This window comes from Lepidochelys olivacea (genome assembly GCF_965140295.1).
Source record: "Lepidochelys olivacea isolate rLepOli2 genome assembly, chromosome: 2".
NCBI classification, from domain to species: Eukaryota; Metazoa; Chordata; order Testudines; family Cheloniidae; genus Lepidochelys; species Lepidochelys olivacea.
In genome coordinates, this window is record NC_140412.1 from 193,249,948 (window position 1) to 193,272,948 (window position 23,001).

Genomic DNA, 23,001 nt, shown 5'->3' on the forward strand with positions numbered 1-23,001 from the left:
CACACGCACACACACAAACCCACAAAAAATATTTCCATTGATAATAATCATAATGCACAGATAGGCAAAGAAAGAAAAATGCTGCTCAAGAACTTCGTAGAGTTTGATTTAAGGTTATTTACTTTGAATATTTTGACATATGGTGTTGAAAAATTGCATTTTAACGATTATAAAGGTTTAATTTTTTCAGCATGTACTGTCATTAAATAATTGTCTGACCCCTCCCATTGTCTGACCCTCCCCCCTAATTTTCTGCAACTGTGGAAATTTAAATCAATACACATTGAAAAAAAATGCTTAAAAGCCATATACAGTAAAACCTGTGTTAACTGGCACTTTATCAACCAGAAAGCTCTATTAACTGGCATTTCTGATTTTCCCCTATACAAATCTTCAATCTAGTAACCAGGACTAGTATACTGCCCAGGAGGTTATGCAATTGCCCATTCTGCACTCTACTTTTATGCAAAAGAGGCAGAAGACAAGCAAGCTGAAATCAGGGATTTATTCAAAAAGCAGCTTCCAGGGTATGGCATAGGGCATTACAGATTCAATCCAATCTCATCAAAATACATGACAAATGACCAACGTATGGAACACCTGGGCTTTTTTAGCCACTGTGCAGCAAGTGAAGGATTATAATGGCTTTTAGCCATAAAACCTGATTTTAGGGATCTTTTCTCATTGCTGAACTAAATTGCAAAACTGGCTTATTTGGACTCAAACAGTGAAAATACACCCCCCCCCCCCAAACAGGTTTTATACTTAAGAACCATTGTAATCCATCAGTTACGGCACAATTCACAACCAAAGAGCCCCTTTGCACTACCCATGTCCTTCTCACAAACAGTATCCTTTGCCCTCCTACCTCCTCTCCCCAGTCCCATTTTCCCCTTTGTTCCTCTTGCTGCCTGTTGTTGCCTCCTGTTCTCCCCCACTCCCTTACTTTTGCTCTCCATATCCGACCCCAAAAGAGCCAGGAAACTATCTGCAAATTCTTCAGGGAGCAGCAGCAACAGTAAAGTCAGTGGTAGCTCAGTTCCTCTTCAGGCTTCCTCGCTCTTCCTCTCAGCCTGTGGGCTTGCCTCAGGCAGTGACAGTGGTTGTGGAGGGTAGCTCCACAGAGTGCTCCCCAGCTCTGCTGTTCCTCCGGCTACAGGTTGGCAGCAGATAATGGCTCGCAGAGGCTCCTCTCACACGCCCAAGGAGAAGAGGTGCTGCCAGCACGTGCCTGTGTCCTCTTTGTGGTGATTTCACCACACACACACACACATCCAAGGACGTGTGCTGCTTGGTGGTGTCTCCTCTTGTTCTCTCACTGGCTTCTGCTGACTGCTGTACCAGCCCCAGCTGCTACAGACTGAAGAACACCATTAGCCTGCATGTAACAGCACAACCATGAGCCTTAAATGCCCCATGGCGAAAACTACAATGAAATATGATACAGCTGGGAGGCCAGTCTCGCTCCTTAACTAGACAGGATAGCCAGCCACATCACTCACACTCCCCTTTCATGCATCCCCCAGTCTCCTGTCCATCACCTACACCCACTAATTCCTTCTCTTCCCCCTCTCAGTCTCCTACCCGTCATATTCTCCTTCTCCACCATGCCACTTTCCCCTGCACCCACTTCAGGCTCCTCCTGTCCCCACATACCTCAGCACCTCTTAGTCTGACCCCATGCTGACTCTTCTGGGTCCCCCACAATCTGCCTCCTGCCTCCCCACTGCCTTGAACCCACTTTCAATCTGCTGCCTGCTCTCTACACTCCTCTGCACTCCCTCAGTCTCCACATATTCCTGCATCTCCTTAGCCTTACTCTTGCTCCCTCAGACTCTTCAGTTTCCTGTACAGTTTCCTAACACTCACCCACTCACCCAGATCCTTCATGTTCTCTTGTCCCCTGCCTGGTCCCCACATGGTGACTAAGGAGTCACCATGACTTCCCTGAGGGAAACCTGGCTTCAATCCCCTTGGAAACAATCAGAGATGGTGGCCATCTTTAATGGGGGCAGCGTCGCTTTGATGTGTAAAGGCTGTAGGGAAGTGGCAGCCACCATGCTGAGGGCAGTCAGTCCTACTGATAGCAATTGGAGTTGGTGGCCATTTTGAGTTAGGACAAAATGTCACTGGTCTGAAGGAAGAAATCCACTGTTGCTAACTTGAATGATGTTATCAGTATTGCCAACCCCAAAAGATCAAAAAGTCAGGAATTAGACTCCAAAATAGCATCAGCTGGGCCTGTAGGAATATAGACCCATGTTAGGCCTGAGTGAACGATGTTTTTAAATTGAGTTTGAATATTAGCATGAGCAATAGGCCCAAAGTATGTGAGCAAAAAGAAAATCATGAGAAAGGAGGGTTATTTGTGTTAAACATATAGTGACTCTTTGGAAACACAGCATTAGCTTATTTAAGGTTTGAGCTGAAGTAATACAAATAAAGAAAACATGGTTAATTGGGTACCAAGTGCAGTAAATAAGTGGTTATATGTTTGTTTAATTTATTATAGAGAAATGCTTAGCCTAGTAGTTAGGGGAAAATATGGCAAAGTGAGGTAAGAAAAACAAACAAACCTTGAAGAGAGCAGAGTGCAGCCCTAAAGTGATTCCGCCGACTTTAAATAAGGTCCAATAACCAGCAGTGACATCACTTGTTTGTTATAGTGTGTTAAATGGAAGGTATCCTAGCCATTCTTTGTCAGGCCTTTTCTTACCTGCTCTAGAGTCATGCCATGATGGAAAGGTACCTCCCGATCCTGTTGTAAGTATGTTGGCCAATGCTTATAACTGTATTGTTGCTATGGATATAGAATATCAGGGTGTAAATACTAAAGCTGATATTGTGGATGAAACCAACACCATGTGGCCTTTGACTAACAAAAGAATGCGTGTGTGGAATCTGACGTCATGGTAAATCTTAATAAAATTATTAGGAAAATTATTTCCAACAAGGCTAGGGTTGCCAATTTTGGCTGGCTATATTCCTGGAGGTTTCATCACGATTCATCTTTAATTCTCGGAGACTCCAGGACAGTCCAGGAGGGTTGGCAACTCTAAACAAGGCCCAAAATCATGACTTCTTTTAAAGGTTAAGTTGTGTTGTTTGGTCTGTCTTTTGACTTGCAAATCACCGTGTGTGACAGTTAGTGATCCCAACTCTCCCAAACGTAGCACATAAGCTGATTTTGGCCTCTGATGCGAAGCTTTGGCTGCTGCCTGATGGTGTGGAGCTTCTAGTTTCTTCCCACAAAACTAACGTTCTCATTGATATTTCTTCTCTGTTCCCTGCCCCACATCTGTCCATCCTTCAACTAATTATACTCCCCGCAACCCCTACATCAACTTTAGGTCCCCAACTCCACATCTGCCCCTTGCCCCGCCCAGTGTACCTCTGGTGGTTCATCGTGTCTCTCTCCAAGGCAGAAGGGTGCTGCTGCTGCAGGGTCCCCCCAGCTGCTGCAGAGTCCCCGTCTCTGCTTCCCAATCCTGGGGGGAGGGTGGGCACCTCCAGCAGTTCCCTCCTCCTCCCAGGCCACCCCAATGAGAATATCATCAGCTGCTCCCTCTTCTGCTTCCCTCCCCAAAAATCTCCTATCTACTCTCCAGGGTAGGGAAGACAGCTCTGCCAGACTCCTGTGCTAGCCCTGATTGGGGGAGGGCAGCCAATCAGAGGGGATCTTGCCCCTGAGCCAGCTGAAAACTCCAGGAGAGCTGCTCCTTCTCCTATCATATTGAGACTGGCTCCAGAAACAGCCAAAAATCATATTACTCATGGTGAAATCACAAGAGTTGGCAATGCTGTATTAATGTGTGTCTCACAATATTTATTGTTTGACTTAAAGTCCCAGCTGCTTTAATCAAGTGATCAAATGATTGCATGAGAATCTCACTTTAAAAAATAAAGCTGAGTTTCTAGCCCTCATGATTGTGGAGAAAAGTTCACTCCCACCATTCCAGTATTAGAAAGCCAACACACACAGTTAAAAAAGAACCTCACGAATTTTGGAGCTTGACTCAGGACTTTTGACCCATGAAGGCTGGCAATTCTGTAAACCAGAAATTCATCAGAACCATTAGCCAACCCAAATATTGAGAGACTCTGAAAAATAGCTAGAATTGGTAATACTGGAGGTGGGCAGGCTGTATGAGGATCTCCGAACTGCTATAGGAACCTAATCCACAGCCTGCTGAAGTCAATGATCTCTCTTTATGTATGGGAGGTAAATGGTAGAGGGCACTGGGGCCACTTCAGAATACAGGTGGTTCCTCTTGTATAGCAACTCTGAGACACTCTTACCTTCCCTATCTTCCCTTCTGCATGGAGGGGTGAAGCTATCAAAGGCACTAACTTCCGAAGTTCAGACAAACAGCACCTAAGAAAATATTTAAATAAAAGTCTATTTAATCTTCCAAAGTAAATCAAACACCTGGGTGGAGCTGTGTAATTTTCAAAATTGATGCTCTCTGATGCCATTAATACAACAGAATCCTAAACCTCACTTGGCAACAGGTTTTACATATGTCATAAATCTTTACTTTCCAAGGCCAAATTCTGTCCTCATTTACGCCCATGCAAATAATGTGATTGGAATGGGAATTCATGAGTTTAATGGTGACCACCATTGGTCCAATAGCTCAGACCACCCACAATTACTTGAACTAGAGAAAATATCTCGAAGTTTATATTAAATTCTAAGAATTGCACAACTCAACACAAATGCTCAATTTGCTTTATAGATAAGGCTAAACAGACTTGAGGGGTTTTTGGATGACATTTTGTTCATCTACCTTGTTTGTGCATGTTGTATGTACTTTCCCATGTTTTCTTAGTTTTTATGCAGATAAAGCTAAACCACCAAATTTCAAACCAATGTGTACTACACAGATAAAACAGGACAAAATTTAACTTTCATTCTGCAAAACTACCTCTTACACTTTAGTTATCTAAAGTGGATTGTGGGTAAAGCTCATCCATGTAGGAGACAGAACTTTCTCAGTGGCTGGTCTGAGACAGTGGAATGAACTCGCAGAGGGACTAAGGACCTCACAGGTCTCACCACTTCTGCTTCAAGCACGAGACCCTTATCTTTGCCCTTGCTTTCTCTAACACACAGCAACATGTATGTTAAAAGAAACAAACCAAACCCTGCCAAAACAAGACACTCCCTGCACAGACTTCTACCACTGAGGAGAGAATGAGAAAACAAACAACATGGCACAGATGTTAGTCAAGTTGTGCTATACACTACTGGAAGGCACTTAGCCACTATAGTGATGAGCACGATAGAAGAACCGATATAAAATAGCCTTTGAAGGCTCACGAGCTATGGACTTACAGTGACAAGTGACCCATTGCACCAATAGTTCTGCTTTTTGTTACCTGATACTGAGCTTTCTTTTCCTGATATGAAAGTGCCCTCTCACACATTGCTCATTTATCTGCAGCAGCTTTTGCTAGGGCAGCCAATGAAGTATCAACTTCAGGAATAGGAACTGGGGGGTGATAAGCTTCCCATAAGATACGATGTTGAAGGAAACAGTGTTCCCTGACTCCCCTGCATAGGCAGAAGTTCTCAATTTAATGCTTAGAGTACAATCACTTCCAGGCTTTTACGTTTCTCGCCTCAGCAGCTGTTTTATCTCCACAGCAAACTATTTGCTAGTGAGTTTATTTTGTACTCCTCCAGTAATTTTCTATGGCTCCTAGATAAAGCAATGAGGCGACTTATGTTGGCAGTAGCTCTTGTAAGAAGGGTCCATGAAGAGGAATGGGAAAGGGAGAAGCTGGATAAGGGGAAAGGAGCAAAAATGGATTGGGGTAGCCTTGGGGTATGTACAGTGCCCATTTGTTGGTTGTGATTGTAGACCAAGCCCAATGAAAGAGTGCAAGGCAGCTTCCAAAAGATGTTGGGAAGCCCTGGGTTTGCTCTGGTGTGGCTCCCAACATTCCCATCAAACCTGCTGCCTCTGAGAGGGTGCCATTTTTGCAACAGAGAAGATTGTCGCTTCCTGGAGTACTGGGTTTTTTTCTGAGAGAGTGCTCCAGTTGTTGAATCTGGTGCGAGAAGGGAGCTCTCTTCTTCTGTTGGGGCTGGTATTTGTATGGGTAGGGCCATGGTGTGTAAATCCTTCGTGATTGCTGTGTGACCTTAGAATCTTTGAGAGGGGAGCACTTCATCTGTTTGGCTGCTGAAGAGCTCTAGCTCTCCCAGTGGCAGGTCCTCTATAGCGTGTTGCTCTTTTCTAGGGATTCCAGCGCTTGAAGCCAGAAGGCCTGTCTCATGATGATGGCTGTGGCCAGCCACATGGCAACCACATCCAATGCATCCATGGCCACCTGTAAAAGGAGTTTTTCTGACCATTGGCCCCCTTTATGACATCTCTCAGTTCCTCTCTACTATCCTGTGGGAGTTTTGCTAGAAAGGCAGCCACTCTCTCCCATATGAAAAAAAATTATATTTTTGCAAACAGGGCCTTTTTTTCCAAATCTCTTGGATGAGAGCTGAGAATGAGGAAGAGTGGCTGTGGTTTGCCAAAGTCCCTTAACTGGCTTGAGTATACCCTTTTTGATGCAGTCCTAGATTGCCTTTTTGGGCAGTCCTATCTGGGGCTGATGACCTCAGGATATTGACGAGCTCATTGGACTTCTCCTGGTTTACCAATGTCCATGGTCTAAGTGAGCTGGGTCAAAAGGTCTCGGAACACTTACGTTATCAGGTACCAGTGCCACTGCTTCATCTGATGAAGATGAAGACTGTCAGCTGACGAGGAGGTTGCTGAGGTTCCTCCAGTGTTGCCTCAATATATTTGCAGAGACCTGATCCTGGGTCTGCCATGGAAGGCCTGGCTACCAATGCTGCTAGGGGAGCGAGATTTCTTCCTCTTCCATGAGGCGTGTGTGATGGTGGTCCCCAGTATGGCCAATAGGGCCAACAGTGACATGTGTATGGGTATTGGCCAGCCCACTATCACTTGAGCCTTGCCTGTGATGAGACCCTGATGAGACTTTTTCAGCCAGTATATATCGTGGGACCCTTGTGGGTTCAAACATCTGTGCCTGCAAGATTTTGCTTGTGCTCTGTCTTCAGCACCAGGTCTGTCATCTTTGGGGTCAAAGCCGAGGTTGCCAGTGCCAAGGCTATGGATACTGGGGCTGCCACTGTCAGTGTCTTCCGTGCCCTTTTTGACTTCTCGTGGCTGGACCCTGCTTGAGGGGTCTCTTGATGCCTGCTTGAGGGGTCTCTCCAGTTTGGCAGCTGCCAGTTCCTCCAGGACTCAGGTGACCCTCACAGACTGGTCTCATGCGGCTTGAGATGAGTCTCTGGAGGAAAAGCAGCAAGAAACTGAGCACTCATGTGGAATGTGACTCTCATTCAGCTGTCTCTTCTGCCTGCTGTGCCCAACTGCAGGGGGTGAGTCTGCCACAAGATGGACAAGGTTTAAATCTGGATGGTTTAGAGTCCACCATTAGACATGGCAGTTGGCATGAAGCACCAGACTCCACTATATAGGGGATTTGTTGCATTAGTCAGTATCTTTATTAAGTCCAACTGAATCAAAGATCTTTTTAGAGGAGAATAAATTCTTCAAGAAACTGCAGGTCAGACACTGCTGGATTCTCTCTCACGGCCACAGGGGGTAAGAGAGAACGGAGGGAGGGTTGTGGCTGCTCCGCTCTTTATGCCGTCACGCAGGAACATGAAGTGGCACAGGCCACATGAGTGGCCTTAATAGATATGGCTATTCCAAAGACTAATTTTGCACAGATGTGGCACATATGCATCTCCAGTAGGATCCACATGGACAAATATTCAAAGCAAAACAGAGGCTTATTCTGTAACTAGGTTTCTATAACAGCTGCAGCAGAGGCCATAGCAAGGGATAGCATGAGTAGGATGGAATAATTCATTGCTAGTGGGGAAACAGACCCTTGAGTGTTTTCACAGGTAAACACACTACACCTGATACAGTCTCATGCTCAGTCTGAATTTGGTTTGATAATCTCTGTCCCAGACACATTTGTTATCTAATCGCCTTACAAGCTGTGTATTACAAATACAAGGCAGAACCAAAATATAGTGGGCCAAATTCATCCGGACATACCTCCATGTACTTCAGTTATGTCCTGGATAAATATGGCCCACTACATTTAGAGATGACATTTTTAGCCTAAGACCCCTTCCACCTGTTTGACAACATAACAAAATAGCTCCTATTTGTAGAAACAGTAGAAAAGAAACACAAAGGTTTACGTTATGGATACACAAAAGGCTTATGATACAGAGTGAGAGTAAAGCAGATCTGAATTTGTTCTGCAAGTGTCACCAGTCAGTAACAATTGAAGAGGATAATTAGGATTGGGTGAGGAGCAGTTTGGTGCTGAGAGAATGGTGGTATATGGTGGTCGTACATATTTACATAAAGATCTGAAGGTAGTGGATAGAGAAATTGCTGGCCAAAAAATCTGGAAACATTATTGCTTCCAAAAATTCAGAATAACACAAACTAGTTTTTAATTGTAATAGGGGTGGAAAGGGGAAAAGGGGTCATACTTTAGAACTTCAAGCATACTTCCTTAAGTGCTACATAAAAACTTGGGGATACTATTATTATTCCTACAGTCTATTTTATTTTAGGCCAACACTGATATAGCATAAACCTGGATTTGGATATATTTAAGGTAGAACCCTTCCACGTATCACTCAACTACCTATCTCCTGATTTACTCTAAAACCAAATGCAGCAGTTATTGCTTGGTTTTTTCTGCATGCATTTGTTAAAACTACTGTTTTAAATACAAAAACTAATTTCCCCTGCTGATACTCACACTTTCTTATTAACTGTTTGAAATTGGCCACCTTGATTACTTTGGCCTCATTAGCAATACAAAAGTGATTTCCACTCTTTGTCAACTGTTGAGAATAGCCCACTTCCACCTTAATTGAATTGGCTCATTAGCACTGACCCCCAACTTAGTAAGGCAACTCCCATCTTTTCATATGCTGTGTATTTATACCTCTCCACTGTATTTTCCACTCCATGCATCTGATGAAGTGGGTTTTAGCCCACGAAAGCTTATGCCCAAATAAATGTGTTAGTCTCTAAGGTGCCACAAGGACTCCTCGTTGTTTTTGTTTCCTAAGACTTTCTTCATTACCTTTGTGTAATTGGATTCCAGCCCTTCTCTTTACAAGTTTACACAATTTCCTAAGAAATTCATAACAGGATACAGAAATCATATGTTATTTTTAGAGAAATATAAAAAGTCAGAATTCTAAAGCTATGAAATCACCACTGACATTTCTCCTTTCCAGCAAATGAGGCCAAAAAGAACTATTTCTTCAGAAACTACCACAGAATAACTAAAATGAAAGTTAATTTTTAGAACACTATGTAATATAAGTGATATAAGGGGTCACAGCCTGTTTACTTAGCTCAGGCAAGTAGCCCCATCTATGTCACTATGACCAGGGGTGGCAGGTTTATATAATTTTTGGTGGTGCCCAGAACAGGTCCAAGTCATGCCCCCCCCCACATACACCCCTCCTTTTAAGCCAATATAAGCTGTTGGACCCTGCATCATTCAGTGCAGAAATTGTGTGCAAGTGAGCGAGAGGGCTACAAGAAAAAGAATGGTAGTGTTAAGGCACTGAACTGGGACTCAGGGAAACCTGTCTCTGGCTCTGCTACAGACTTCATGTGCAATGTTGGGCAAGTCACAAACTATAATTTTCCAGTGTAAGACAATGGAAGGGACAGATGCTTAGCACCTCTGAAAAATCAGGCTTTACGTGTTTCTAGCTCAGTGCCCAGAAAGAGAGGAACACATCATTAATGTCCACCCTTGAGAATTCTGGTTCAAGTGATTCACCCACCACCACATTGGGTGTGTTAGAGCCTTGGATAGAATCCAGTTTTTCCCTAATTCTAACTGATGTGGAAAGAATTTAGAGGAAAAGTCTTTGCAGGGTTATGTGAGGTATTAAGTCCACACCCTTAACTGAAATCATATGACTTTTATGGGATCATGTTTATCACATAAAAGGTCAACCTTCGACCATTGTCTCAGGAGGTCTCATCAACAACCAAGTTTCGACCTTGTGTGTCAATTCTGGCAGTGTCCTGTGGCAGTTTGTTTGAGTTGCCAGACTCTCAAGATACAACTGGGCCAGATCTGATCAGTAGTCACTTTATTTATTTGACTATTGTATTTAAAAAAGAACTGAAAGCAAGATGGTATTGTGCAGAAAAGAAATTACTCCTTGAGCACCTCACTGCTGGTCCTCTACTCACCTGTGGTTGCAAAGAGCTCTTGAGCCACCGATTGAATTGCACGTAACTTCTCACTTTCCACTATACTCACCTTTTCCCTGCTCATAGCATGATAAAAGGACAAGACTACTGCTAACGATAATAATGAGCACACAGCTCCAATTCTTCTCTTGCTTCAAAATCAGAAGTATGATAAATTGTTAAATTGATGCTCTGACCATTGTGACAGGGTCAGGCCAGATGGCTACAGGAGAGTGATAGAAGGCAGATATATTAGCCCCAGGTTAAGTAGGTCCCTTTTCCCTGGGTAAGATAACAGGGAAGGTTCCAGAACAATCAGGAACTTTCTGGAAACAGTTAAGGCAGACAGGCTGATTAGAACACCTGCAGCCAATCAAGAAGCTGCTAAAATCAATTAAGACAGGCAGGCTAATCAGGGCACCTGGGTTTAAAAAGGAGCTCACTTCAGTTTGTGGTGTGCATGCGAGGAGCTGGGAGCAAGAGGCGCAAGAAGCTGAGAGTGAGAAGGCATACTACTGGAAGACTGAGAAGTCCAAGCATTATCAGACATCAGGAGGAAGGTCCTGTGGTGAGAATAAAGAAGATGTTGGGAGGAGGCCGTGGGGAAGTAGCCCAGGGAGTTGTAGCGGTCACGCAGCTGTTACAGGAGCCACTGTAGACAGCTGCAATCCACAGGGCCCTGGTCTGGAACCCAGAGTAGAGGGTGGGCCTGGGTTCCCCCCAACCCCACAACTCCCTACTTAATACCAGAGGAGTTGACCTGGACTGTGGGTTCCACCAAAGGGGAAGGTCTCTGGCCTGTTCCCCGATCCACTAGGTGGATCAGCAAAGACTGCGGGGATTGTTCTTCTTCCTGTTCCCCATGCTGGCCAGTGATGAGGCTAACTGAGTTAACGGCAGATTTGAGCCATGAAAGTGGCCAAACTGAGGGCTGCCGTGAACTTCTGAGGTGAGCAAATCCGCCAATAAGCGCAGGACCCACCAAGGCAGAGGAGGAACTTTGATAAATAGTAATTAACCTTATATATGGTGTGACAATTATATAACAGTGTAATGTATGTGCACCTCTATCAATCTGCCACAGTATTTTGTTATATATAGTATACACACACTCAGGAGCTTTCACAAGGCGGGGCAAGCAGGGGCATGGCCCCCAGGGCTGAGGCAGGGGCACAGAATGTGGCCCTGCAAAAGCAGTTAAATTTCAATTCTTGCACGCGCCCCTACAAAACCTCAGAGTGCTGTCAGGCTTGGGGACCAAGACAGTAGGGCTGGACCACTTACTGTGGGATTCCTCAACCATCCCAAGTTCCAGCATCTTCCTTACTTCTGCCCTAATTTCTTGTCTTTTTTCATCTGGTATACGATATGGTTTTATCGTCACCCTTGTTCCGGGACAGGTGATGATGTGGTGTTGGATCAGCGTCTTATGGCCTGGTTGTGTGGAGAACATGTCTTGGTTCCACTGGATCATTTTGATGACCCCTGTTCGTTGTTCTGGGGCTAATTCAAGGGATATCCTTTTACCTGTCCTTGTGGGCCATCTGCCTGGGGTGGAGCTGGCAGGATGGCCAGGCATGCCTCCCAATCGAGCCATGGTTTCAGTAAGTTGATGTGATAGATCTGCTCTGGCCTTTCGCAGTCTGGCTGCTTCACCTTATAATTCACCTCCCCAACAGCTTCCATGATCACGTAGGGTCCATGCCAGCTGGCCAGGAGCTTGCTTTCTGTTGTTGGTACCAACACCAGCACCCGTTCTCCTGGTTGAAATTTCTGTGTTTTTCCCCTATGGGGGTAGTAGGTTCGCTGGTCCTCTTGTGCTTTCTCCAAATACTTTCGTACTATGGGCGTCACTTGGGCTATTCGTTCTCTCATCTGGGCCACGTGTGCGAGGACGTTCTTTCCCAGGTTGGGTTGTTCCTCCTATTCCTGCAGGGCAGCAGTGGCTTGCACCAGTGCTTTGACCATGTCCTCCATCTTGGGGCAGGGTGGTCGTGACCTACCCTGGGTTATGTACACAGCGCAGAAATCCCACCCGTAACACCACGTGTGACAAAATGGCTGATGTTGGTATGGTGGGTCCCACGCTTTTCTTGGCAAGGGGATAAGACGCTACCCCTTGCCCCTCCTCTTGGGATGCCAAGGGCCCCACTAGTGGCCCAGGAAGGTGGTAGAGGAGGGAAGCAGGAGAGGGGTCTGGGTTTGCTCCTCACTCTGAGCCCCAGCCCCTCTGAACCCCTGCAGTTATCTTATCCTCTTCCCCCTTGGATAGGGTCACCCTCGGTCCTTGACACTGGAGGAGGGAGTCTCCCTGCCCTGCTGGGGCAGGGTCTCCCTTCCTCCGGTTCTCTGGTCTCTCAAGTCTCAGCAACACACCTCCAAACTCCAGTCCCCTCTCCTTCCTCACACACCCTGACTGCCTGAAGCAGAGGGTTTTATTCGGTTCCTGACAGGGCCTTAATTGATTACAGGTGCTCCAATTAACCTGTAGCAACCCTCCCTAGTCTACAGAGAACCATGCCTTAATTAGCCTAGGGCTTATATATCTCCCCTCTAGCACTCTCCCACTGCTCCCTGGCCCTGCTGTATCACAATTAACATATTGTTCTTACTGGCCCAAAAGCCAGAAGCACTTGCTCCTCTCAGTTTATTTATCGGATCATAAGGAACAAAGCTCAGCAGCCGTGCTGGTGGCTTCCTGCTGCTATAAAATAATCTAACCCTACAGCACTGAGCCCTTAAAATCAGCTGCTTTGTGTTACAGAAAGACTGCATGTGCAGTTGTACAGTGACTTGGAGTAAAATCCATGCTCTGCTACTTGCTCTGCTCTTGCATCCACCTTCTTAAGCAGAAACCGTGTAGTTGCTGGTGAGTATTTGCTTCAGGTTGGCATTGGCACTCTTACAGCAGGATTATCTGACTATTTGGACTTTCTCCTCAGACCCTACGCTACCAGCACTCCTAGCTATCTTCGAGACACCACCAATTTCCTGAGGAAACTACAATGCATTGGTGATCTTCCTGAAAACACCATCCTGGCCACCATGGATGTAGAAGCTCTTTACACCAATATTCCACACGAGGACAGACTACAAACTGTCAGGAACAGTGTGCCTGATGAGGCCACGGCACATCTGGTGGCTGAGCTTTCTGACTTTGTCCTCACCCACAACCATTTCAGATTTGGGGACAACTTATACCTTCAAGTCAGCGGCACTGCTATGGGTACCCAAATAGCCCCACAATATGCCGACATTTTTATGGCTGATTTAGAACAACACTTCCTCAGCGCTTGTCCCCTAGTGCCTCTCCTCTACTTACACTACATTGATGACATCTTCAAGGGCCTCCTTCCCATGGGTCCCTATGATGAAGAATTCCACCTGGATTTTAACAATTTCCACCCCACCACCAACCTCAGCCTGGACCAATCCACATAAGAGATCCACTTCATGGACACCTCAGTGCAAAAAAGTGGTGGTCACAAACACCACCCTATACCGGAAACCTACTGACCGCTATTCTTACCTACGTGCCTCCAGCTTCCATCCAGGACGCACACAATCCATTGTTTACAGCCAAGCCCTAAGATACAACCACATTTGCTCCAATCCCTCAGACAGACACAAACATCTACAAAATCTCTATCAAGCATTCTTAAAACTGCAATACCCACCTGGGGAAGTGAGGAAAGATTGACAGAGCGAGATGGGTACCCAGAAGTCACCTACTACAGGACAGGCCCAACAAGGAAAATAACAGAACACCACTGGCCATCACGTACAGCCCCCAGCTAAAACCTCTCCAGTGCATCATCAACAATCTACAACCTATCCTCCAACCTGAAGCAAATACTCACCAGCAACTACACACCACACCACAGAAACACTAACCCAGGAACCAATCCCTGTAAAAAACCCAATTGCCTTCTCTGTCCCCGTATCTACTCTAGCAACATCATAGGACCCAACCACGCCATCAGAGGCTCATTCACCTGCAGATCTACTAATGTGATATATACCATCATGTGCCAGCAATTCCCCTCTGCCATGTACATTGGCCAAACTGGACAGTCTCTACGTAAAAGGATAAATTGTCACAAATCCGACATCGGGAATGGTAATATACAAAAGCCATTAGGAGAACACTTCAATCTCCCTGGACACTCAACAACAGATTTAAAAGTAGCCATTCTTCAACAGAAAAAACCTTCAAAAACAGACAAAGAGAAACTGCAGAACTACAATTCATTTGCAAACTTAACACCATCAATTTGGGCTTGAATAGGGACCGGGAATGGCTGGCTCACTACAAAAGCAGTTTTCCCTCAATTGGCATTGACACCGCCTCAACAATTATTGGGAGTTGACCACATCCCCCCTGACTGAATTGGCCTTCTACATTGCTTCTCCACTTTTAAGGTAATTCCCTTCTCTTCAAGTGCCAATATATATTTATGCCTGTATCTGTAATTTTCACTCCATGCAACTGAAGCTTATGCCCAAATAAATCTGTTAGTCTTTAAGGTGCCACTGGACTTCTCGTTGTTTTTACTGACTAAAATTCCTAAAAGGTAAATGTGGAGACACATTGGAATGCATTTACATAAAAATTAAACAAAGCTAACAAGGGGAGAAACCAGCATGACGTAGTCAGTAAAATGCATAGCATCTCTTCCCAACAGGAGAAAAGGAACTTTATAGACCACTAACCCTCTGAAATGTATTCTCAGATAAAAGAGAGGGGTGGGGTGGCTGAACCTCAGATGATAAACAATTAAATCAACTGATATTGTACAAATATTACTGTATTATAGAGGTCTATCAGATAAGGTTTTTCATAAAATTCTGACATATTGGTGATTAATACTGTTGTGAAATGTATGCATTAACACTATATGAGGAATTATAGGTACTCACTGATATTATGCTTTAAAGTCAGTGACTAAACGCTGGGAGAAACAGGTTCTCTCTGTGATGCTCTGTACCTCAAGGGAACACCCTACACCCCCATGTTCATCTTTATAAAAGGACTGTGTGGTATCCAAGGCAAAGTTTGTCATGTTGGATGTCTTTGGAAGGCTTATAATGCATGGACCATGGTTGTTATAGTGATGTTATAGTAATTGTTACAGTAATGTAATAGTAAAGTTATAGGTTATAATTTCATGTATATAGTTATGAGGCTGAAAATGTATCCTCATGGCTTAAAGCAAGCCCATGCAAAAACACTCCAAGAACTGAGAGGCAGTTCACATCTCGTCAGGGCATGGATGGGACAAACCCAGCCCAGCCTCACAAGAACAATGGACACTGGCTTAGGCAGCAACAAAAGAATCTGTTAGACCCTCAAGGGAGTCACCCCCTTCCTTTGGTCAGTTTGGGACTGTGATGAGTAATGCTCACCTGACTCTGAAGGTTGGGGGGGGAGCAAAGCCAAGAGGAAAGAAAGGACATGATTAAAGGGAGAGACATTTTGCCATGCTCTCTCTCTTCCACCTACATCTACAGACACCACTACCAACATGCTACTGAAACGCTGATCAAAGGGGAGAGCCTGACTGAAAAGTAACCTGCCAGCCTGTGGTGAGAAGCATCTAAGTTTAAGGACATTGAAAGTGTTAAGATCAGCTTTGAATGCATTTTGCTTTTATTTCATTTGACCCAATCTGACTTATGCTTGAACTTATAATCACTTAAAATCTATCTTTATAGCTAATAAATCTGTTTGTTTGTTCTACCTGAAGCAATGCGTTTGGTTTGAAGTGTGTCAGCGGCTCCCCTTGGGATAACAAGCCTGCTACGTATCAATTTCTTTGTTAAATTGGGGAACTTACATAAGCTTGCAGCGTCCAGTGGGCATAACTGGATACTGCAAGACAGAGGTTCCTAGGGTTGTTTTTGGGACCGGAGATATGGGCTAGTATTATTTGCTTGCAGGTAGCTGGGAGCAGATTACATGCCGGGGCTGTGCAAAGAACAGCCCAGGAGTGGGGGGTTCTCAGAGCAAGGCTGGCTCCCAGTCAAGGACTGGAGAGACCTAGCAGATCACCAGTTCAGATAACACCAGAGAGGAACGTCACACTCTCCCTGACAGGAGGGAAGGCAGCTATTTACCTGTCTCCAGTGTAAATTAAACAGTGTGGAATCAAAACAATGGAAGCTCCATTTTCACATGAGTCAGCAGGGAGATCAAATCCACAGGAAGGGAAGAACAGCAAGAAGCCTTCTTGGCTCTTGAAACAGAGACAAGGAACTTTGGGGTGATATAAGTGAGTTGTCCTTCATTTGGGGGACTCAAGGGCTCGGAGCTCTTGAAATCACAGAATTCTAGACCCTTCAGCTAAGGGGGTTGAAATCTCTGGGAACTGAGTTTAAGGTGAATAACCTGCATAGGTAAGATTGTAACTTGCTGAAATTCAGTTTTAGTCTTAGCAGCATACTTTTACTTTTGTTTGGAACCCTTTGTCTTTATTCCTTATACTTGATATCATTTCAATTTATGACTTAGTTTAATAAACTGGTTTTACTTTCCTATAAAACCAACTCAGTGCTGTGATTGAAATAAGGGTGTTTATCAAACACCAGTTAAATTAATGAACTGCGGAGTGTTAGAAGAAAGGACAGAAAGGCAAAGAAATATATGTAGGCCTATGCTTCCTGTTTCCTTAGATTCGACCCTCCTTGTCCAGCAACTGTCAAGTGTAATTTTCCCTTAGAGGGTCCCTCCCATCTCGAATAACGAGGAGTCAGTTGGGATAAGGTGAAAAACAAAGTGTATTGAAGAATTTGTGTACAATGGATAGGGCAAAGGAAAGGAGGGAGTAAACAGTCAAAATTATTGAATACAGTGATTCCCAAAATAAACCCCATAAATCGGTAAGTAAACCCCTTAATAGACACCTCCTTCTATAGAAGAAGCTTCAATTGTTGCCTGGGACCTCAATCCTCCAGCTAGTTGAAAGCCATCAGAGGGGAGCTCCAGGGAGTCCCTTGATGTTCCTCTGGGTCTGAAGAAGAGTAGATGGTACATCAGGGGACAGCAGCTGGAGATGGATGATGGTAAATGGGATGTGGCTGTCTGCCTTCTCTTCTCCTTGCAGATGATGGTAAATGCATGTCCTAGTGGAAGCAGAGCTGTGAAAAGAAAACCTTAGCCTCCCTACCACTAGGATGGGTAGGTAAGTGCAAGTCAGACCCACAAACAGTCCCTTACTGTCACTCGGATGGACAGCCCGGGAGCATTGCTCGGGCAGACTTATCTAACCTTTCCCAGGAAACCCTGTAGAAGGAGCAGAAACCCCCTTCTGGGAAACCCCGTGGAGAAGGCGCTAAAAACCAGTTCTATTCCGAAGTTGTTTACCACTTCTGAAGAGAAATAGAAGGTGGGAAAATTGTGATCAGCTGAGTCAAATGGGCACAAACTCCACTTTGGGAACCAATATGGGTTCCTGAAATTATACAAAGCATACAAAATGGACATAACCCAACAAGGGTATTGACTCTTAAAGGAGCAATTGACTTCTGCGAGTGTTCCACGAGAAAGAGCTAGACTCTACAGAGGCTGATGGATTGGGGGAAATTCAAGACTAAGGAGGGCATTAAGGCCACACTGCAAAACATAAATGGGCTGTGAAAGCCAGGCTCTGACCTACATGCTTGTAGGTGGGCTGTTGGTGTCAGGGCTGTGAGCCACAGCACCAAAGGCACCCAGAGTTGCAGGGCAGGCAGTGACAATTCCTTACAGGTCTGGGTTGAAACACCTATTTCTTTAATGAAAATTCCAATGTCCAGGGGTATGCTTGAAAAGGTCTGCACTTCTTCAATGTAGGTTTTCCACTTAACTTGGAAACTGGGAGCCCTAGAAGAGGAATGAATGTGAGGGTTCTCTATTTCTAGCCAGTTTGCACATAGAGGAGAATACTACTCTAGGAAGCTTCCACACCATTATGTAGTACAAGGTAAATTTAGTAACTCTTATTCTCACCCTCAAGAGGCAGGAAGGAAGCAGTGTTTTTCCTCCACAACCTAGATTTCTTACCCACCAATTAAATAAAGTTGCTCAATTCCTCTTCTCCCCCATGTGCCTAATGCAAGGTTCCCCTCATTTCACCACCACCCTCTCATACAGAGTATCCCCAGTTTCCCATGAAGGCCCTATGTCTTCCTTCTGGCTCAAAATCATTCTGAAAACATAACTGCCATTCATTCTTCTGGAGATAGTTGAGATATGTAAAGCACTGCCTCCCTCCAGAGGGGAATGTGATGTCTTCAGTATTTCCAGTGTATACTGACCACAGGAATTAAGTTTGTGTGACTAAGAACTCCAATATCCCTTATACCAGACAGAGACTGACCACTAAGCCACAGGTACAGCCCCTATATCCAACTTTGAAAGAAGGAGTTTCCTGTATGCCCAGATAGAGCAAGAGGTGAGCCTGATCCACAGTTTCAAGGAACCATCCCAAGAAATGGAAAGACAAGACAATACTCACTGAGACTTAGAGGAAAGTTAACAGATTTATTTTTGTGGACCTTTGTAACAGGGCCTTATATCTTGCATCAGATCCTGTGGAGGCCTTAATTTTCCCCAGTCTTGAGGTCTCAAAACTGTTCTAGTTGCGTGTGCAAGTCAAACATTTCATCCCAAGCTCTAGGATATAACAACTCAGTTCAACAAAACCTGAACAGATATCCAGCAACATCATGCTCAGTCTTTCGCTGTTCAATCAGAGGCACTCTTGCATAGCAATATCCTGTCTTCACCCTCACTGGGCTCAGCAGTACATTGCACTTCTCCTGGGCTGAGGGCAACAGGATAGGGACTCCGTCATACACTCACTAAAGTCCCAGCCTGGACCCTTAAACCAGTGCATGTATCAATTCCCTATAGCACCTATCCACACTACTGGTATCATGCTCCTCACAGCAGGTAACACCTGCCAGGCCTTTCCCTCTTGCTGGTATGACGAGCCCTGAATCTGGGTCCTACACTGGATGGGGTGGCCGGCGGACCTGAATAGAACAGCGGCTGGCGGGGCAAACAAGGTGCCTTCACCCTACGATCCCCAGATGGGAGGTGAACTCACACAGATGCCCCACTGAACTCTGGGTCTCCACTGACTAAAGACAACCACTGTTAGTGGGGTGTGGTGGGGGAGCAGAAGGAGCATGCTAAAGGAACTTTTAGTTGTAGATCAAGAACTTGAGGCAAAAACCACTTTCCAATATACTCTGGGAGGGGTGTTTTGCTCACAGTTGAATCCTGCTTGCAGCGTTTTCCCTAATTGTCAGGTGGCTTCCCTCTTTTCATTATACAGACTCTGTGCTTGTCAGGGAAAGTATTGCCTTTTAGAGGTGCCCGGGGTGGTGCATAATTTTCCCAGGTTACTGGGTGGAGGCTTGAGCCAATTCTTTGTTGTATTGTTTAAAAGGAAAGGAGTACTTGTAGAACCTTAGACACTAACAAATTTATTTGAGCATAAGCTTTCGTGCATCCGCTGAAGTGAGCTGTAGCTTATGCTTATGCTCAAATAAATTTGTTAGTGTCTAAGGTGCCAAAAGTACTTCTTTTCTTTTTGCGAATACAGACTAACACGGCTGTTACTCTGAAACCTGTTTAAAAGGAACGCCTTATATTGAACTGGCCCAGGTTGCTACCAACTCCACCCGGCAGAAGGATTACATAAAGACTTTGAATAACTGCCAGTAGTGGTCTGCCAAGCCCTTGATATAACCAGTCTCTGGGTTATAGAAAAGGGTCACAGCTGATTCATATTTGCCCTTCTCAGTAGGGGAGCCAAAACATAGCACTTTGAAGAGTAAAGTTCTGAAACAGTGCCATCTTGTGGTAGTTTTGTTACCTAGCACTGCTCGATGTAATTCCTTAATACCATAGTCCATCGCAGAAAATTCCTCACTCAGTAGAAGATCACTCTTGTCTGAAGTGAAAATCCTCCATAAAAATCAAAGCTTAAGAAGCTTGGTTACAAGTACCGCTCCCTCAATTCACGGAGACATTTTCAGCACTGATGAAAGAATATACATGTTCTTCTGATTGACCATGAGCACTAGACGCATGTGCGCACATGCAGTGGCATCTAAAGTTTGGTGTTTAACAATACTGCCTCAGAGGAGCTGACAAGTAATAAGAACTATTGAGATATATACATACAGTACATTGGCAGCTTGTCCAGCAGCTTTAAAGACAGAAAACCAGTGTTGAGATGACATGATCAGCCCACAATGGGGACCCAGTGAATTACACACACACACACACACACACACACCCCCTCTTGAAAGGATGGAAAAGGAGAAGTGAGACCAAGGAAACCAACACCACCTCATAGTCAGAAAATCCCATACAAAAGAGTCCTTGTTAAAATGAAGCTATTAAACACAAATCAGTAATTTGAGCACCTGAGACTTTTCATGGAAGTTAGGTTTTTTTAAGTGAAAATTCAGGGTGGGGTGTTCAGGAGTGGTGAGACTGGCCTCACTCTGCTCCCATTGAAGACAACATGAAAAAGAGACCCAGAAAACACAGATAAGGAAAAGGGTTAGGGACTTTTTTTAATAGAATATAATGAAAGCTTAGATCTCCAGCACTCGCGTGCTGTATTAACACTGATGGGGGCTGCATCCACATCAGTTTTCCAATTTCAAAAGTGAATAATTTTCAAAATTAGACTTTGAACAACAAAATTAAGGTGCTGGGCAGTTTGTCTTTTAAATCCCCCTGGTTGAGATTAAGTTTTACTTCTCTGGAGCAACTAAAAAACAGAAACACACAGAAGAGTCAATAAAGTTGGAAGACTTCTTGAACTACACTGAACACCTATTTTTAGGTTGTTATAATGCATGAAGCTTCATCGGATTCCCTTAAAGTTTTACAAAAAAAAATAACTTCAACCCCAGATCTGGCCTACCACCTTTGAGGCAAACATAACATTTTGTGCAGGGTGTGGCCCACTGTCCCTCTTTACTGGCAGTTAGAGATCAAGGAGTCTGCTACAGCCTTGGCTAAGAGACACACACCTTTTAGCTTGTGCAGTAGAGGCTCATGCATTAACTCCAGAGGTCCCAGCTTTGATCCCAGCCGATGATGACCGATGATGTTGGCATTACACACATTAATGGAAAGGCAAAAGTTAAAGCCAATAAAAACTCTTTGGAGTATCAGCCATCACTCCAAAGTTGTATATCCATACATTTTTCAACCTACAAGACTGCACCATAACAGTGTGTATCCATCCTTCAAGTCCAGAGCAGAAACTGTATTCATGAGAGCTAGAAGTGTGTATATTGACTTAAGAAATTGTGCTTCTATTTTATTTCAAATATACCACATTCATTCAGTGCCCTGCGTAGAAGGCCAGTTAAAAAGTCTAAATCATTTAACCAGGAAATGCATGAGTAAAATTTCTGCAGCTAGAACTGGTGAGCTAGGGTGAGTTAAAAGAGCAAGTTTTACCACCATCCTTTAGCTTTTGGAATGGGTATTTATTAAAGCAACCCACTAATGTGATACTCAACGGATTCACTGAAGAGTGATGCAGATGGGGCACCATCACTTCCTGAGCAGCCCATTATGGAGGAGTGTGGCTCTGCTATGGTCTGCCTCAGTTTCCCCTTCTTCCTGAGGGGACAATGAGGTCACTTAAACAGCCCAGTCAAGGAGAAGCCAAACAAACACTCTACAGCAGAGTAGCACCCTTTCAGAAAGCCTCCTGAAAGGAGCACTTCTGCAAATGTTCAGAGGCTCTTACCCAGATGAAACATCAAAGTCCCAAACCAAAAGCCACTGGGTTCCAGCACCTCCTTCTGTTGTAAGGCCTCTCTCCCAGGCTTCCCTGCCTGGACAGTTTTTGACTAGCTCAGACTCCCTCGGAGCATCTTCCTCACCCACCCCCAATCCAGGGCATCCTTCCTCTTCCAAAGGTTCCCCTCAGTTAAGCTCTCCTAGCCCTTTTATTCGGCCCAGGTGCTTATTTCTTTATTAGCTCCTTTCCAGGTGTGTAGGCAGTTAACTATCTCCAGGTGGACCTGGGTTGGCTCATTCCCTTCAGTAGAGCCTGTCACAGGTAGGCTGGGCAGCTGAGTCCCTTAAAGGGCCAGCCCTGTGACAGGTAGCTACTAGTTAAAATTCCAGTTACTGCTTTTAATAGGGAGATTCTACAGAAGCACCACGCCCACTGCTACAAACCTTGTGTTTTCTCCTCCAATAATCACTGTTTTGGTACAAAACGAGGAAAGGAAATTGGAACAAAATGATTTTTGCCCAGTTTCTGAAGATGGGGGATTTGCTCTGCTTGTTTATGTAAAACGTAATCTTTCCATTTGATCACCTCATAAAAATGCGACCAAAGCAAGAGCTCTGTGCGTATTTTAAAATCTCAGAATCCGTGTACACCATTACTCGGCTTTTACCGATTGGTTTCCTTTTCATTTTTTATATCCCTTGCCACTTTCCACATCATACCAGCTCTTGTTCTCTTTTTCCATGCCATCGAGCGCCAAGGCTCCCAGTGATGTTTAAGGGCTTGCCTACACTTAAACCGCTGCAGCAGCACAGCTACACCCCTGTAGGGTGTCAGCGAAGACACTACCTATGCCAACGAGAGTGGTTCTCCCATCAGTGTAAGTACTCCACCTCCCTGAGAGACAGTAGCTAGGACAGCAGGAGAATTCTCCCAGCGACCTAGTG

The 23,001-nt window shown here is 44.7% G+C and overlaps 1 long non-coding RNA gene across 1 annotated transcript; it reads right to left on the reverse strand.

Annotated features, from left to right (window-relative positions):
- Window positions 1–487: 487 nt before the first annotated feature.
- LOC311517120 lies at window positions 488–4,377 on the reverse strand. The gene is made up of 2 exons (XR_014710598.1): window positions 4,300–4,377; window positions 488–1,378 (listed from the first exon to the last, which is right to left on the reverse strand). It is a non-coding gene; the product is annotated as an uncharacterized lncRNA (long non-coding RNA).
- Window positions 4,378–23,001: the final 18,624 nt, after the last annotated feature.